This window comes from Corvus cornix, chromosome 2 (genome assembly GCF_000738735.6).
Source record: "Corvus cornix cornix isolate S_Up_H32 chromosome 2, ASM73873v5, whole genome shotgun sequence".
In the NCBI taxonomy this organism is placed as follows: Eukaryota; Metazoa; Chordata; class Aves; order Passeriformes; family Corvidae; genus Corvus; species Corvus cornix.
In genome coordinates this window covers 142,324,309-142,342,271 of record NC_046333.1, presented here as the reverse complement: position 1 = coordinate 142,342,271, position 17,963 = coordinate 142,324,309, and the positions used below count along the sequence as shown (strand labels likewise).

At 40.9% G+C, this 17,963-nt stretch overlaps 1 long non-coding RNA gene across 2 annotated transcripts in view; it reads left to right on the top strand.

Annotated features, from left to right (window-relative positions):
• Nucleotides 1–12,140, top strand: part of LOC120409818 — a 106,845-nt gene extending 94,705 nt beyond the window's left edge. The window contains exons 1-3 of one of the 2 annotated variants that reach the window (XR_005601621.1): nucleotides 3,063–3,146; nucleotides 10,986–11,060; nucleotides 11,840–12,140. This is a non-coding gene — a long non-coding RNA (uncharacterized LOC120409818). Of the gene's footprint in view, nucleotides 1–3,062; nucleotides 3,147–10,985; nucleotides 11,061–11,839 lie in introns of those variants that run through there. The other variant, XR_005601622.1, reaches the window with a different exon arrangement.
• Nucleotides 12,141–17,963: the final 5,823 nt, after the last annotated feature.

Below are 17,963 nucleotides of genomic sequence, written 5' to 3'. Positions count from 1 at the left end.
AAAGAGGAAAATGCTGTGTAATTACACTGTATGTCTGTTATTCCTGAAGTCATGAGCTGATTTGATCCAGATAAAATATGAAGAGCTCAGTCATGTTTTTTTCTGCTTGGCAGAAAAGGCTACCTTGGTAGCAAAGTGGCAGGTATGGACTGGGGGATGTCAGAGCACTGGCAGCAAATGCTGCTTCTGCCTGAAGAGCTGTTGCAGAAGAAAAGGATACGGAGCTGAGATTTAGGGTGGAAATGCAGTCAGTAAGCTCTTGAGCACATCAGTGAATATGAGCAGGTGAAATTAAGTACCTTAATGCCACCTTTACTCAAAGTAAGTGTAGAAATACCAGAAAGGATGTGATGAGGGAAAGATAAGATAGGGAGAACAACTAAATCTTCTCCTTCTATTTTTCTCTCTGCCTTGTGTTATATGATAGCTTCTCTTCTGTAACAGGGTAAATATTTTCCTGCATCTGGTACAGAGATTCTGATTTTTCCAAGAAGATATTATAAAACCAACATAATCTAATGAGTTGTGCAGCCTGGGCCATTTCAGACAATGAACACTTGTCAGTTTAGTTGAGGTGCCAGGGCTGTAACAATCAGTGAATGAATTCCAGCAATGTTTTGGACAGGTTCCTGCTTCCAGTTGGCATTCACTCTCCTGTCTAGTTCTCTGCTTGAGCTCTTGCATAGGAGTAAGGCATCAAGCCGTTACTGATTTTTAAAGCTGGTTCCCTTTGGCACCAGTTGCACTTCAGCTGACTTCTACAAACAAACAGAAGGTTTTTCAAAGTTTCGTGGAAATTTGGAAGGAGTCTCCCATTCCCCACTGCCTGTACTTTGAAAATAAATACACTGCTGTATTTTCCTCTACCTGACAATGCATAGTCTTTGCCTCTTCTGGAGCTGACAGTGGTTTTCTACACACGATCCTGGGTGTAGGTTTCCTTTCAAACTGTTTTTCCCTTCTACCTGAAGGTATCCCAATTCTGAAACAATCAGAAAGACTTGAGTTGTCAGACTGATTTATTTATTTGTTGAGATACTAATGAAATGAAACAGGCACAAGCCAAAAGTTTCCATAATCAGGAGATTAATATTAGGCTCTGACATTTTTATTTAGGCTAATAAATAAATAGATAAGAAAAAATGCTGCATGGCTCCCAGCAGCTGTGTTTAGGGTTGATGGTTTTGTGTCCTCAGTTCCTAAGAAAAAGAGTTTTACCTACATACATAGGTCCAGAGGTCTGTGTGCTAAGTGTCTATATTTAAAATCCTGGCCATTGTTTTAGTTCACACCATCTAATAGGTAGGCATATTCCAGCTGCCAGTGTCATGAGTCTGATGCTAAGATCATGCTAAAATCATGGCCTAGAATTGATTAATTCCAGTTCTTTTCCAGTAAGGAAATCAGAAGGTCACTGTCACTTCCAGAGCTTCAGCTTTCTACTCAGTTTTCCATAGTACCTTCTTTCAGCTGCCCAAGTGCTGTACATTTTCCTATAACTGTCGTCATAACAACTTTTCATCGGGGGAAAAAAGCACAATCTGTCTGCAGTATGAACTAGAAACCTGTTTTACCCCACTCAACAAACAATCCAAATCTACCCAAAACTTTATGGGCTGCCACAATTGCTTCATGGACAGAGCTAATGGGGGGGTTGGTATAGCTATAAAGGGTTGTGCCGTAGTGCAAATGGCAAGCATGTGGCAAAGTTTTTCAAATCATATAAAAAAAATTTAATAAGATTTATCTGGAAAATATTTGATAGAAGAAAGCTAGAGCATTGATTCAGAAAGGCTGAGACTGTAAGATGCCAGAACAATCTGCTCTGCTGTGAGATTTCCATGGAAGACTTCCAAAACCTATGATCCAATCAGTAACATGTGATTGCCTCCTGCCTGAAGACAGAAACTACTGATTCTGGGTCCAGCTTTTCTTCCTGATTTCCAGTAAGTCAGGAAGTGATGTGGGCCAAACGGTCAAGGGCTGAGGAGCTATTTTAATGAGGATCACAAGCTGATGCCAAGCCAACATAGGGATTCCCAAAAAGTGGTGTGCCAGATGGAAATATGCACATCCTGAAGAAGAAGTTACTGCAAATATGTGGTGTCTTTGGAAGATGTAGACTCTTAAGAGAGACTGTGGGTTTTCCATCCTCTGGAGATATTCAGAACTGGACTGGAGAGTTTTCTGAATCCAAATTTGAATTTAGTCCTGCTTTTCAGCCAGGTGCCGGACTAAATGATCTGCAGATATCCCTTCCAAACCCAGAATTTATTATATTAATCTTCTTTTATTTTGTGTGCAAGTATGTGTAATTTCCTGGGTTGTCTAAGTTCTAGCCTTGTCATCTTGGTCAGTAGTAAAGTGCCACAAAGCCACCTATCAGAAAGTGTCAACAAGTATTTCTCCATAGTGGGTTTCAGATAAAAGTATGTTAAAATGGGAAGGGGAAGATTGATGGTGTGCTGCGTGTTAGTCCAAAAGAGAGCCTGGAGGTCTAGCCATGGACCCATCGGCACTACGGCAGGCACACACTCACAAATACAAGCAGGCAGACAGGGTATGCTCCTCACCCGAAAGAGCTTCCCCGTGAGCTGATGTGAGCGCACGCAATGGCAGAGGCGAAGAAGTAAAAGAGAGGGGACTCTCCGTGTGTGTTCCATGCAGAGGTTTATTCTGATGAAAAGCCAGGGACAAAGAGCCAGAAAGCCAAGGAGCTGACAAGGGTCCAGGGATTTTATAGTGGGGATAGGAAAGGTGGGGAAAGGGATCACATTCCATGGGATAGAGACAAGTAGGTGGGGTTGATGGTAAGTGAACCAATGGGAACAACACATGGGAGGGACTTAGGGAAGGATCCAATGGGGGCATCGAGGAACAAAGAACTTTCTAGAATGTATGCATATTAAACAAGGAAAATGAATATACATAACCTCATATATAAAACTGGGAGGGGAAAACATTAACCTATCGGGGAAAACATGCAAATATCAGAACAAAGGAATCATGGGTTCTCACTGTAACTGAAAGTGATATACTAAACTTGGGTTTAGTATATTATTCAAACAGTTAGCTGTCTGAATTCTCATCAGGAGACAGAGTGGCTGGAGCCACTTCCACCACCACAGAAGATTACAGAAGATTTTGTAAGTAGTCAGTTTGACGGCTGGGAGAAGGAGAAAAGGTAACTGAAAGAGACAGACTTTGGGAGTTATGTCACCAGGTTCCATCTCTCAGTTATCCCTATCACATCTCTACTGTAGTCACCATTTTACACAGAACACATGATGTAATCAAACTAGGGCCTTGGGAGAATGGATGAGCTCAGTTCTTTTCCAATTGTATTTTCTCTGGCATTGGTCAGAGTAGGGCATTTCTGCAGCTGATGTCTCCACTGGACCTCCATGCAGCAAAACCAAACAGCTGAGTGCTCAAGGTCACTAGGGTTCTTTGTTGCACAAACAAATAACAGCTTAATGAACTTTTCCAGGGCAGAAAAGAACAGCTGGGTCTATTTTTTTGGAAATGTTGATAACTATGTTTGTCAGAAAATAAGAGTGACTGTTGAAACTGTCTTTTCTTTTTTACTTTTTTCCTCGAGATTCATAGGTTACAAGTTTGGAAGGCACAATAGTGCTGATCTAGACCAATGTCCTATGTAACGCGCATTTCAGGACTTCCCGGAATTCATTCTCATTTTCCCCCCTTTCTTTAGGGAAAGACAAGTCATGATGGAAATCTTCCTGGTGAGGAAACCTAGTAAACTATGCTTACTTTTTCAGTAGTTACTTGCTTTTCTAGTGAAAAATCTGTGTATTTATTTTCTAGATTGTCTAGTAAGCTTTAAGCTAACAGAACTTTATGTTAAACATCTGAGGAAGTTTCCATCATCTGCTCTTGTTCCTCATGGAGGTTGTTACTAATGCAACTAAATTATCACTTCAATGAACTGAATGGCCGAAGCTCTATCCTGCATGATCCCAAGACTCCTTCAAAGTTGCTGGTAGGGATAGATGTCTACATTTTCTGTCTTTGGGTATGTTGTATAGTGCAAGTCTCCTGCATTACTCAGACAATATTCACTCTGTACCAAAGGATTGTCCTACCCATCTCCTTTTTTTATTTTTTTTTCAAACTTGCATGCTCAGTACATGTTTTTTAAGGTGTTTTCTTTGATTTTTTAAGATGCCTGTAACCACCAGAGCTTAGAGAAATGGGAACATGCTGTGGCTGCTCTTATTCCTGCTGGATTTAGCAGTTTGAGCAGCTGTGGCCTATAAAGAAGGGTGAGGGAGTTGACAGGAGTGAACCTCTGCGCTAATTTCAGAGCTGCCTTTAAAGGTGAAAATAAGTCCTGCCAAATTTCTTAAACATTTAAGCCTTGATGAAGCTCTACTCAGACCTCATGACCATCCTAAAAAATGGGCGTTGGTCTGGGGTACCTGGAAGTCCAAAATCTTTGGGAATCACCATTGGAGCTCCTGTTGCTCATATAAAGGTGTCTGGGAATGGCTAGCTGTGTGAGCTTTCTCTCTTACTCAGGTCTGTGTCTGAAGATTACTTTTTTCAATGCCTCTCCCAGTTTTCCAGATCTATTCTTGAAGCTGTTACCCCAGTAGTAAGAATAATACAACTATTTACATTTTTTTTTTTAGAAGAATTAATGTAGCTGTACTTTATTCCTTCCATACAATTCCTTTAAATTTGCCTTCAGGTCTTGCTTAGATTTGCTTCTAGGCTTGTAGGAGATGAAAGGCACTTACCTTTGCTGTAGAGAGAAACACAAGGAAGGAGGAAAAATCAGGCAGGGTGAGGAGCTGTTACTTCATGGCCAGAGGAACATCTCCTTTGGGATGCAAAGGGCAGGGCTTGTGGATAGCTGTTGTTGGGATTCACTCCTGCCTGAGCAAATCTGGGTGAGAGGTAGGAGGGTGCCCAGCAGCAGAAAGAGCAGTGCCTGGAGGCACAGGCAGCTTCTGGGGAAATAGGCACCCTTCAAAGTGGCGCTTATAACTTCTGGGTTACCTGTACGAGTATGGAAATAATAAAATTTAGATAAGAAACCTTTCCTACAGGGAAAACTATAGGAGCCAATAAAATAATAAAATGTAGTTGCTTGAGAAATCTCTAAGAGTTCTTTATACTGGTGTCTCCCACTCCCTGTTCATTTTTAATTTGAGTTTTAACATAAGACTTGATTAAAAAACCACAGCCAGATGGTGAAATAACATTGTGAAGAGGTGTCAAGTGAAGAAAAATGAAAGAAGGAGGGGAGATGCTATGTTAATTTATCCAGGGAATATGACTGAGATTATTACTGTCTCTTTAAAAATGTGATGTAATTCTCATAAGTTTTCTTTTTTCTTTTTTCCTTTTAGTTCCTCATTTTCTCAGCTGCAGCTATAGAGGAATTGAAAAATGAAACCATTGTTCTGATCAAAATTGCTCTGGCAACTTTGGAATCAGGCTGCTTTGTTGACAGTTTAGTAAAAATACAGTGGCAGTTCATGTATGGGGAAAAGGGTTTCTTATTTTGAGAAGAGTAGTTGGCATATTATGGTAATTATATTTCTCATATGAGTTTTGGCTTGTGTTCCATAGTGACAATATTTTTTGGTTGTCTCAGTAAAACAACCATGTTTTATATTTGCTTTGTTGGAGAATTAAAATACTGTCTTATTATTTCTTTAGGTGATTGAATAGAATGGAAAAGTTATGAGAGAGCCTGGCATATGGTCATTTAAAATCAAATCTGTGTTTCCTGACAGGATTCTCTTCATGTACCTGTGAATGCTGGGCCTGAGTGTGTTGAGTATTATAGAAATGTCAAATTTTACTAAGTTTCATAGACTAGAGTAGCACAGGAAAGGCTACAGGGAAAGGAAGTGAAACAACCACAGAGACAGTACAGAAGATACATAGACAATGTGGGAAAAAGAGAAGTGTCAGAGGAGGGATGTACCAGACCAAGTACTAAATTGGAACAAAAGCAAATTAAGGCCAAGTCCTGCCTTTGAAAGGAGCTTGACTTTAGGGCTCCTAAATATCAGTTATGATTGACAGGGATCTTTAATTAGCCTTACACCTGGATTTTATGGGTGAGAGAAGGGTATCAGGGAGAGCAAGAGGTATGTGTAGATAATGTAACAGTGTTAAGGAGATGCAGATTACTGGGGATTGTGTTAAGCATTATGAAATACCCTAATTTGTCTGGAGTAGGCTGAAGGACAAGTGGTGCTGATGACAGCAGCACTCAGGTATTCCAGGGTGTGAGTGGCCACAAATTTCTCTGTTGAAGTGACAGAATTCTCTATACCTGACACGAGGAAAATCTTATAGAGAAACTCTCCAGGTTCAGTAAGATAAATAACTGCCTTAAATAGAGGAGAGAGAGGTTTCAAAGTGTGGAAAAAGGGGCATCAGCAGTCACAGAGGTCAAAATGGGGTGGAATGAAGTGCAAATTGCCAAACGCACCTAATTGAGACACACCAGAAAAGGATATTAAAACAAATAACAGAAAATTATTTAGTGGTATAGGAAGAGTAATGACTCTGCTATGCAGTGAGAATTTTACGAGGGTTAAGGATACAAAATGTGACACCAAAATGAAATGATTACTTGGATTCAGTTTTCAGTAACAACTATGGCACTGGTGATTAGGTAAAGTATAACAGCCAATGGAAAAGAAAACAGAGAAGTTCTACTACTAAAAAACTACAGAGGATGGGAGAAAATGCAGTTGTGGCTTTGGCCAAGGGGTGTAGCAGCTGTGTAAATGGATAGGCTCCTATTTAAAAAAGAAGAAATGCAGTATGTCCCAGATTTCAGGTTTCTTAGTGATCTATATGGGAAACACAGACATGCTGCAGGATGGAGGGATGAACAGAGGGTGGGTGAGAACCCAGGCAGGCAAGAGAGGAGAGAGGATTCATGGAAAGGGCAGTATCTAGGAACACTGTGAAAGGAAGTGACACTGCAATGTATTTATATTAATGACAAGAGGATAAAAAATAAGGATGTGCTGGTGACATTTTGTAGTTTCTTGAAGCTGAGAGGTATGTCCAGTGTTGCAGGGCATGTTGTTACCTTGAGAAGAGCTGGGCGCCCTGGCAGACTAGAGTTACAGAAGATGTGACACTCAACTACTCAAATAAACGAGATTCAAAACTCTGTCCCTGCAAACTAAGAGAAACTTCTGCTAATAAACTGGGGATTTGTTACATGTGTGGGTTCACAGATCAGCTATGGGATGCTCACATAGCTAAACTTAAAAAAAGAAAAGAAACTTGTCCTAAAAATCCTTAGGGGAAATATTTTCAACTGACTTATTATACACACAAAATCACAACAGAAGATGCTGAAGAGACCTCTAGGTGGGATGTTCACTTCTGGCCATGGACATTCAGAGCTGAGCTGTAGAGGAGGATTGCTAAAGATAATTGAGTAAAAGGGTATCTGATGCAAAAAAAAGCTAAAAGAAATTGTCCTGCTTGGTATGAAACATTGAAAGCTTGGGAGAGGACAATCCATAAGAGAGTGAAAAAACCCCTAAACAGCTCTGCTAAAGGCATGAAAATGGGGGTCAAGTGAGTACAATGAATATCTTTTTCCTGGAAAATAGGAATGAAATCCTAACCCCAAGAGGTGCTGAACTCTGAGAAATCATTAAAAATCTGTATGACTTCTAAGATGGAGCTGGCAGTTTCTGAAATGGTTTACACAATGCTGCTACCTACACCAGCAAAGGGTTGGTAGGTTGATAAAAGACTGCTTGTCAGATGAAACTACCAACATAAGAGAAGATGAGAACATGTTTTTATATCTGTGAAAGCTGCCAAATCAGTCAGAACAATATTGAACACAATTAATTCCTGGGGTTTTTTCCCCTTAAGTTTGAGGCATTTATGAAGATTATATCAACATTATGGCTAATTTAGTTGAAAAGTGTGTCTGAACTGTGTGACACAAGGAAAAAATGATGGTTAACATTTTCTTTGTCCAAAAATAAAACCCAAAATAATCTGCAATCCTGCTGGCCATCATTATCAGCAATAAATCCCTACTTGTGCTTAATTATGCACTGACATTAAATGCCATTTTGTACACACCTTGCCAGCATGGGATTGCTCTTCACTTGGCTTTTGTCTCTGACAGAGTGCTCTCACCATGAATGTGAATGAGTGCCATGTATCAATTGCAGCATTGTTTCCTAGCTTCTCCTCCTCATAGAAAAAAACCTGATTGAATAAGTTTGGGTACTGAATGTGAACCCCATCTGATGTAAAAAATACAAATCCTCACAATTTTAGGTGAAAACCAAAAATAATGAAGGAAATATCACATCTCCAGAAGCAGAATTCTTCAGGCAGCTGAAATGTTGCTCTGCAGATTTGCTATCTACTTAAAGATTTCCCATAATTTGTATTTTCCAAAAAGGGCTAATCAGTCCATAAAGTATTACATCTTCTAAACTATTTGTATAGCATTAACAAGTGGGGCATTCCCTACTTATAATTTTTCCCTTTATAACTATGCTTAGTGCACATTTTGTGTTCAAAATGTCTAGGTTCCTTTAAAGCCAGAAAAAAAAGAAAGTTTTTTTCCCTTGACTCCTGTGATAGGATTTTCTCATAGCTTTTCCTTCTCCACAAGGTTTAACATGGATTCCTCCCTTTTGAACTGATAAAACACAGCTGGTTATACTGTCAAACTGCAAATATCAAGGCATGCTGGCTAATGGGTGAACTTTAACCTGAAAAAGGAAGACATTCAGAGAAATGTGCATTTCAAAATGTAGATTATATCTGGACATTCTCTTTATATTCTTTGTTCAGAAATTCAGATTTTACATTTTTGTTCATTCCTATATCCAGGATCATAAACACACACAGATTCTGTCTGCATGCAGCAGGTAGAGATACATGTGCTTATATTTTCACTAATACCTCATCTCCTTTTGGGACTGTTCTCTCGTGTCTGCTATTCCTTCCCCCTTGTCATGTGCTTTCTACTATGCACTTTCCCCCTCATCTAAAGACTTGTGTAACCTTCCCTACTGCTGCTATCAAACTCTCCCATTCCCATTTAGTCCAGCCATCCTGGCTCTGATCTTTCTTCAAGGCAAAATTTCTTTTCCCTCAATCAAAATCACACTTTACCTGGCTCTTCTTTTGTAAATTTGTGTTTTTGCATCATGTACTGTTCAGCAGTGTTGTCTCCAGGACATTGGCTGTCTTCTGCTCCTTCTTCACACATGCTACCTCACAAGCAGTTGGGACTTAGAAGCTGCTGTTCTTTCTGTCCTGACTTTCTATAATTTCTTCCCTTTTCTTCTGTTTTTTCTTCCTAACTCTTCCCTGAGATGTTCCCTGCATTCTCTTCTGTGGTTTCACTCGGACAGAAAAAAACCTCACACAAGATGCATGTTACTGACTACAAAGATGGCATTATTGACAAAATTAATTGCACTTTCAATGTCTCACCCAACTTCAGAGGCCTAAAAGGTAGCCATCTATAGTGAGATGAATACACCCTGGTTGTGAAAAAGCTATACTAGTAAGAGAAAAATTGTTCACAGCATTATGTTCCTTTCTATCTTGCACAGGATTACTGTAACTCAGGTCATAAGGATTATGTTATTTAAAAGTATATTAATCAATTTATCCCAAAAACTGTAGAAAAAAACCTCTATGATCTCCAGCAGCTCTTGGTAAAACTCAGGAGACATAATTGTTTAATGGGCTGTCAAATAGTAAAATAAGCTCTGTGAACGCAGATGACCATCACATCCCTCACCAGGTTATGTTCCAAGCACAAAGTTCCCTGACTTTGCCTTTCTTGTATATAAAAGGGAAAACATGCATTTAGAAAATGAACAAAACATTTTAAACTATTCAATTAATTCTAAAATTAATTCTAAAATTAAGTCACTCCCTTTTGCATTCTTCTTTGCTTTAGCTCAGTGATATAAGCTTCCTTCCTAATCTTTTTGTCCATAATCTGCCTGCTACTCTTCAAAACTTTCTGTTGGAAGAGGAGTTTCCACATAAAATTATTTTAAAGTCGGATGCTTCATTCTCTTCCATTTTGCTGCAAGCTAGGCTCTGCTGCATGTCTCAGGTAAATTTCTACTTATCGCTATCTGTCAGATAATTTTGCAGTAATTTTTCTATGTCAAGAAAGATTATTTTACCTCTGCCTGTTTTTTTGTTTTTAGAGTTGTAATAGAAAGGCTAAGATTGGTGTGGATACAGAATGCCTGGGTGTGCTGCCCCTCAGCTGAGAGGGCCTCCCAGAAGGGCCGGTGTTAATGGCATCCAGATTAGTAGTTCATCAAGACCCCATCATATCCACCTGCAGTTTCATGATGTGCTTGGAAAATCCAGCTTGTAGAAAGGAGAGCAGTGCTATGCAGTTCTGGGATGTTATGTTTAACAATTGTTTCCTTTGCTTTCTAGACCTGATGAGATAGTTCTGGGAGCAGTTCCAAAATGAAGGCTTTGTGGGGTTCAGTAAGAAAGGCTCTGTGTTTCACAATGTAGTTTTGTTCCCTTATAAAAACTTAAGAAACTCACAGTAACAACCTCAAATCATGCTGCACACAGTATGATTTTCAGAGCTCCCTCTGGGAAGACTTCTGCATCATTTTGCTGTGGCAACCAGATATTAGTGAAGAACCCATGCAGTGAGTGTTTCTGCAAACTGTTGACACAGCTCACAACAATAGATCTGTCTGCTCACTCATGAAAGTTACACAAAGCCAGGAAAACCTTCAAGCGACAGTGTGATTAGTCTTTGCTGTAAAATACCCTGGTGAGGAAGTTATTATTAGTGAATACAGTAAAAACCTGCCTTTTTATAAAAAGTGTAGCTTTTGCAAAATCTTGTTTCAACACAGGCCTCTCAGGATAGTTAATAAGCCTTACAAATAGTTGGAAGGCAAGTTGAAGTGAGATTCAAGTTGGTGCTTTTTTCATGCTTACAGGTAAAATGAGACCTGGCTGACATTCAGCTATCCAGGAATACGAGTGGTCCTGCTGGCTCTCCTTCACCAGAACAGGTGAGCTCACTTGGACCTGGCAAGAGCCAGGTGTCCACCAGGGGAAAACACAGGGCAGTTTTATAAAGAACTTGGCCAGCACTACTTAGAGGAAAAGGGTGAACAAGTAATCCTGAAGCCTCTCCTGTACTTCTTGGAGAATATTTAATTCATGCCACCAATTACAGCATTTCCAGGCAGTAGCAAATCTGAAATCAGTATAACCTTTACTTTATCTCACCACCAGTGGTGGTCTCAATTCCTCTTGTGTGAGATAACCAAAGGCTCTGGGAAGTCAGCTGAGGGAGGTCATGGAGTAAAATATGAGTAATACAGGTTGAAAACTGTCTGTAAATAGCCCAGAGACAACAGCAACTGGACATAGTATTCTGAATCTAATGCATTTCTAATTGTCACTTAGAGGAAATCATGCTGATTCTCTTTTTGCTGGATCTCATAATGTTTTCTGTGCCAATGTATTAAGTTTGCATGGCTTGGTTTTTGGTAGTGGGGGGGCACAGAGGTGGTTTCTGTGAGAAGTTGCTGGAAGCTTTCACCACATCCAGCAGAGCCAATCCCTGATGGCTCCGAAGATGGACATTCCACTGGCCAAGCCTGGGCCAATTGGAAATGGTGGTAATGCCTCTGTGATTGGCATCTAGGCCAATTACCTATCTTCAATCCTGGTAAAACCAAAAAAAAGAAGAAATGATTGCTATTGGACTCCTTTTGGAGATCTAGTTTGGCTGTGACACTGTGATATTCAAACTTTTTTTTTGATCTTGTGTATTTTCTTGCAGAGTCCTACAGACATTTGCCCTGACTGACACTTTCCCATGGAAAACAACCAAGGCCACCACTTGAGCAGAGCTGGGGAACACTGGCAGCATCTGGGGAAGGATATTTCCTGCACTGTATTATCAGCCTGGCACTGGATGACTGATGCCAAAATATTTTAATTGAAAAAGAAAAAGGTAATTTTTCATACCAATATCAACCATCAAGAGGGTAAACTCTCTGCTTGTCATTTTGTGCTGAGTGAGCCAATAAAAACATCATCACCTTTCTGTTGCCCTCATGGTGCCCTCCTCTTCAGCAAACAGCAGAGTAACGTTCAAACACGAGTCAGTGTTGTGAGGAAAAAGAAAAGCTGACTTGAGTGTAATGGTCTGTGATTTTTTTTCTGGAGGGTTTCAATCCCTGGAAAGATTAAAAATGATTGTATCTCTACTACAGGACTGCAGAAGGGTTTAAGGGAATTACAAACCAATTTTTTTAAAGTAGGCCTTTTTACAAAAGGTTTAACAAGCCTGTGATATTTCTATTATTTTATTCTTATCACATGGTGAAATACTTTTCTGTTAGAGTGGAAATAAGATCTTTTTGTTACCATTTTAGTACTAACTCTCAGTTGGGCTGTCAGTTCAAACAGCAGGGGAAATAGAAGCACAGTGCTGCCTCTAGGAGGTCCCTCATCTGAGAGACATCTGAGGGATTATGAATCAAGTGAACAGATTTACAGAAGAAATCAAATTATTTCTCTCAGGAAAATTTCTATCATAATCATTAAAGTCCCTTTCACACAGTGGAAGATCAGGTAGGATTGTAAGAATTGTACATTCTCTCAGTTTTGGCATCTCTTTTTAACACTAATTTCATTTCTTGTTAGAAGAACTTTTCTTTGCACAGCTGATCTCACATATCAACAAAGTCTCCCCTGCTAGCAGCTCTGTGCTGCCATAAATCACGTGGTTATTGCACTTCGGGGATGTTTGAAACTCAGTGCCCATGAAGACCCATATATATACGAAAACCATCCACCACTTTCACAGGCAATCTGACAGATGGATTCTGTCTCCATAGCTATCAAGTAACCACTCCATCACTTAATCATTTATTATAGCGATAATCACCACGAAAATTTCCCAAAGGGAGGCTTCAATTTTTCACTTCTGAAGCCACACCAGAGGAATTGAATCTGATTTTAGTATTCTTGTCTTCTCATGAACTGTTCTCTGTATCTTTGTGCTCACGGATAGGCATGAATGAAAATTAGATGAATGAGTACTTATAGAAAAACAGACTGTAATAATGTACTGGAGGAGGAAAGGAAATTAAACCAGAGAAAACTCTCAGTGACTTCTGGTGGCCTGAGAAGGCATTGTGGGATCCATCACTGAATGCATTTCCATTGTACCGGTTATTTATCTGAAGACAGATCATGCAGAAAGAGTTTTCTTAGTTTTAATATTTCATATCTGTGAGTTTCTACTACTGTCCAGACACATGCATTGCAATGTTGACCAACAAAAACAACCTGGATTGAGCTGCAACCTGCAGGTCACAAGTTAATGTGGTGCCATTGGCTGGTCCAGGTATTATTTTACAATGAGGTGAAGCCTGTGCATGTTGTGAGTGCCCAGCAGGGGATGGAGGTCCCTGGGGACCCACAGTATTGGGCTCAGAATTGTGACACCTCATGACAGTCCTGTGCTCCTCCACAGCTGTTCCTTTTGGGAGTTCTGGTCCATGTGAGCTTAGGGGATGCTCAGCCACTGACTGCAGAAGGGTGAGGGTTCCTCCCTCCCAGATTCTGTAGGTCAATGATGTCACTTGCAGGGTCCACAAGTCCTGTGGGAAGTGGTCTTGCCCCTGGGAACTTTCTCACGTGGAAGGTTAAATTAATTGTTTGGGGTTTTTTTGCAATTCTTTTATAATATCTGGATATTAATTTAACTTTTCTAGTATCTGTGCCGTGTCAAGGCCACCTTACTATCATGGCATAGGTTCAGTGTCCCTTGTCACTACAGAGAAAGACAAGCGTTCTGAATTTGATCTCTTTGCTTTGGCAACTGATGTCTTCTACCACTAACTGCCTTTTTGGAATTTGATTTTTGGAAGCTTGTTTGTGTGAGCAGAAGAAGGTACAGAGTCTCATCCTCTTGACTCATTTGTTCTCACCTGAGTGGTGGCTGTGGGAGAGATCCAGTGCTGGTTCCTGGTACTGTCCACTGTGTTTCAGCCCTCAGGAGTTCACGTGCTGTCAGTTCTCACTGGAACCAGATTTGTGCCCAGTCATTTAAATTGTAAGATACTTGGCTTCAGCAGGAGCACATTTCAACAATTTGTTTGTAAAAAGATTACAGTAATGTTTTTCTCCCTTTCCCTCGCTTCCCTCATGTGTTATCTGATCCGTAAGACATCATCAAACCCCCTACCTTACCTGCACATGGAGAGCTCGTTTCCTGAGCATTTAAAAGCCACTAAAGAACAGTCACACACTGTTATTTTATGTTTTGTGCAGTAGAGATTGAAATGCTTGGCTTTTCCGCCAGAAGTTTATTATTCCATTGTAAAAGTAAAGTTGAGTGAACAGAGCTATTAGTTCAAAATGAGGGGCAAAGATTTCAACAATGAAATCAGAAAATTGCTTAACTGAAGGGAGATAGAGCCAGCTCTCCCTGGAAGCCAGCTGGAAGCCAGTTCTGCTCTGTAATGGAGTGGTGGGTCTCTGACAGGATCCTGGTGCCTCCTGCCTGTGACCTCCTCCAAGAGGTTTGACTTCTGCAAGGCTGTGTATGGTGCTTTATGCCTGATGGCTTTGAGCCATAGGAAGCTGTTGCTGTGTAGCTTGTGGGAGCAGGAGGACTGGCTCTTCTCAGTCTCTGTGTTGCCAACTCCCTCCTCTCTGTGCAATGCAAAAGATGTTTCCTAGCTTTAGTCAAACTGAGATAATCTCAGTGGATCCAACTTAATGTAGTGAAAAAAACCTCAATTTTCACCATGCTCTTATCTTTAAAATTTTTCAATTCTGGGCTTTTGAGAACTAGTAATTTTGACTAAAATGCATAGCATCACATTACTGAAAACTGCTTTTTGCTCTGCCTGAAAGAATACCCGCAGAGAGAATGGAACAGAGGGAAAACAGGGTCTATCTATTTCCAGCTGGAAAAATGGACTGTTGGATGGGTGAAAACATGATGGACCACCAGGCTCACTGGGTGTTAATCAATGTCTCAAAGTCCATTTGGTTAATAAGACATGAAGCGTAGACATGATTAATAAGACATGAAGCACTTCACACAGGCAGCTTGGTGATTCACACTGACCCTGACACTGATCATATTTTCTGAGCGCTGCATGAGGAAATGGAGTGCAGTTTTAGAAAGTATGGAGATAGCACTAAATTAGAAGGAGGGATTGAATTGCTGAATGGAAAAGATTGAAGAAGAATGCAAATGATTGTGAGGTTGGAAAAAGTTCAGCAGAGGGGTGGAAGCTCTGCACATGGAGCAGGATGATCCCCTGCACCAGTTGACCCGACTGTCTGAAAAGCCACTCTGCAAGAAAGGACCCAGGGCTGTGATGGACACCACATGGTGTCAAAATTACCAGTCAAAATTACACTTACACAGGAAACAAGGCAGGCTGTCCACTGGGCTCCACCAGAGGTAGTGTGGCCAGGAGGTCAAGGGGAATCTATGTTCCCATTTGTTTAGCACTGGACATGGAGCTGTGGGCATCCCAGCTCAAGAGGGATTTGGATGAACTGGCGAGGATCCAGAGCAGAGCTCCCATGGTGGTCAGAGGCTTTGAGGAGAGACTGGGACCTATGAACTGAGCTTGTTTGATGCAGTCGTGGCTTCAGGGTGATGAGCCAGCAGCCCACAGCTGCTTCAGGAGGAGTTACAGGGAGGACAGAGTCAAACTGCTCTCTGATACAGCATGAGGAACAGTGGGCAATGCCCAACACAACCTTTGGGGGAGTTTACATTGGTTATGAGCAAAAAACTGGTTCAGCATGAAAGCAGTGTGGCAGTGGAGAGCAGGGACCCAGAGAGCACCATCCTTGGAGGTTTTGAAGTTGTAGCACACCTGACATAGCATCAGGTGTGCTTTGACAGGACTGATGGGTGAGGGACCTGCTTAGGAGCTGGGTTTTGATCTTGTACTTACTGAAGCCAGTAGTAAGGCCCTGCCAGCTGAAGGACTGGAGGCTTTTCCAGCTTCACCTTTCAGCCCAACTGAATGGTTTGCTGTTCCTTTTGCTCATGTGTAAAATGACTCTAAAATTATTTTATCGTGGTTGGACAGAGTAATATAGAGTGACCTGTTTCAAACTTTGCAAACCATGGCAACAGATTGTCAGGCTGGAAGACTAAGGTATACTGAAGTGTTCATGGGTTTTGAAGCAGGCAGAAGAGTCAGGGTAAGGTGGGAGAGACAATGAGGTGAAGGGGGTGAGACCTGGCCAGGGGAAGGGATTAAGAAGTATATAGATGAGGCCTAACTATAAAGAGGTGGGGTTTGCATGAGGCATAAATAGGAAAACAATTACTTCTGAAACAATCATGTGAGAAAATGGAAGGGTTTAAGGTGTGTAAAAGGCTTTCCAACCTCAAACTAGTATTTATGGCAATTGGGAAGAAGGACTTTTGTTCTTTTGCATATCAGTTTTTAGTAATTATAGATGTTCCTCTAAATTTGCTAGAACTATTCAAACATAATGGCATGTTGCAGAGTTTCACAGGGATCTTGTGAAATATGCTGTGTTATCAGATTAAGCATATTGCAAGTCAGTGTTTAATGCTGGCTCGAGGAACTTAAACTAGAAATTTACTCGTGGTCATTGAACACAAGGCTTGTTGAGGTTTCTGGGTGCTGTGGCTCTCCTCTGGAAGAGCAGACGTACTCTGGGAGCTTTGCAAGGGTGTCAGATGGGAAGAGACAGAAGGGCTGAGGCTGCCTGGGAAAGGCACCAGCCCAGCACTGTGTCCATCGCTGGAGCTGTGCTGAGAACTGGCGCGGGCTGCGGCTGTGGCTATTGTGTGCTGTGAATGGCTGCTTCATGCTAACCAGTCTGCAATGGCTATTTTTAATCCCAAATTCTAACATGTGGGTTTTAGAACAGTGCTTGTCTTAAATGTGAAAGAAACCACAGAGCAAGGGACTAAAGGGCTGTTTTGAAAAAAGTCTGGAAGGGAAGCCATGCAGACTGGAAAGCTTCCCTGATAAAACCCAGCTTTAAAGCAAAAAAAAGAAAAGAGGGACATCTCCCGAAGAAAAGGGAATAATCCTTTTCAAGGCTGCCAGCCAGAGTAATGGATTCAAGGCTGGGTCAGATGCTGGGGTTGACTCTAGTTGTGTATAATGATGTTACATTTTAATTATAAACTTGTTAACCCAACATTGCCTTGACCTAGATGAATAAGGAATATAGCTCAAAGAGTAGTTAATATGAAGTTAGAGATAGCTAACCAGCACTATGTTCTTACAGAGCTGAAGGAGAGAGCTGTAACCTGTGTGCAACTTGTGAATAAGAGGCATTCTGGAGTAGGTGTGTAAATGAATGTGGTCCTGTCAAAGTCACATTTCAGAAGGGGATTCCTTGCTCCATCCTGCTGGCTGAGAAGCTCTTCTGAAGCAGGCTGCAGGCACCTCCCCTTCATTACAGTTTGTTAAAAATTAATGATTTCTTCACAGCCTTGCAGAAGTCTTTGTGAAATTCCAGCCCTGACTGAAAGTACCTGGATTGCAGCAAGATGAAACTGAACAGAGAAGTGTGTTAGTAGTATCCAGTACTGTTCAATTATGAGTTTAGTAGTCCTCCAAATTGAAGGACATATGTCTTAATGTTGTGGGGTTTTTTTCTCAGACATTTATGTACCTCATTCCTTTTAGAAATGTTGTTCACAGAAAGAGATTTTTTTAAATGTATAGGTTGTCTGAAAAGTTATATTTGTCTATGCAAGAAGCTTAGCTGAGGCATATCTGGAACATATGTGTTAGTCAGGGACATCTTGGAATGCTGCACAGATTTCCTATTTACAATAAGGCAAGCTTTGGCCCCAAGTGCTTACTAACAGCTTTAGCAATGGGTATAAATAACAATTACTTGGATAACTCAGTGAGACCTGACTGTAC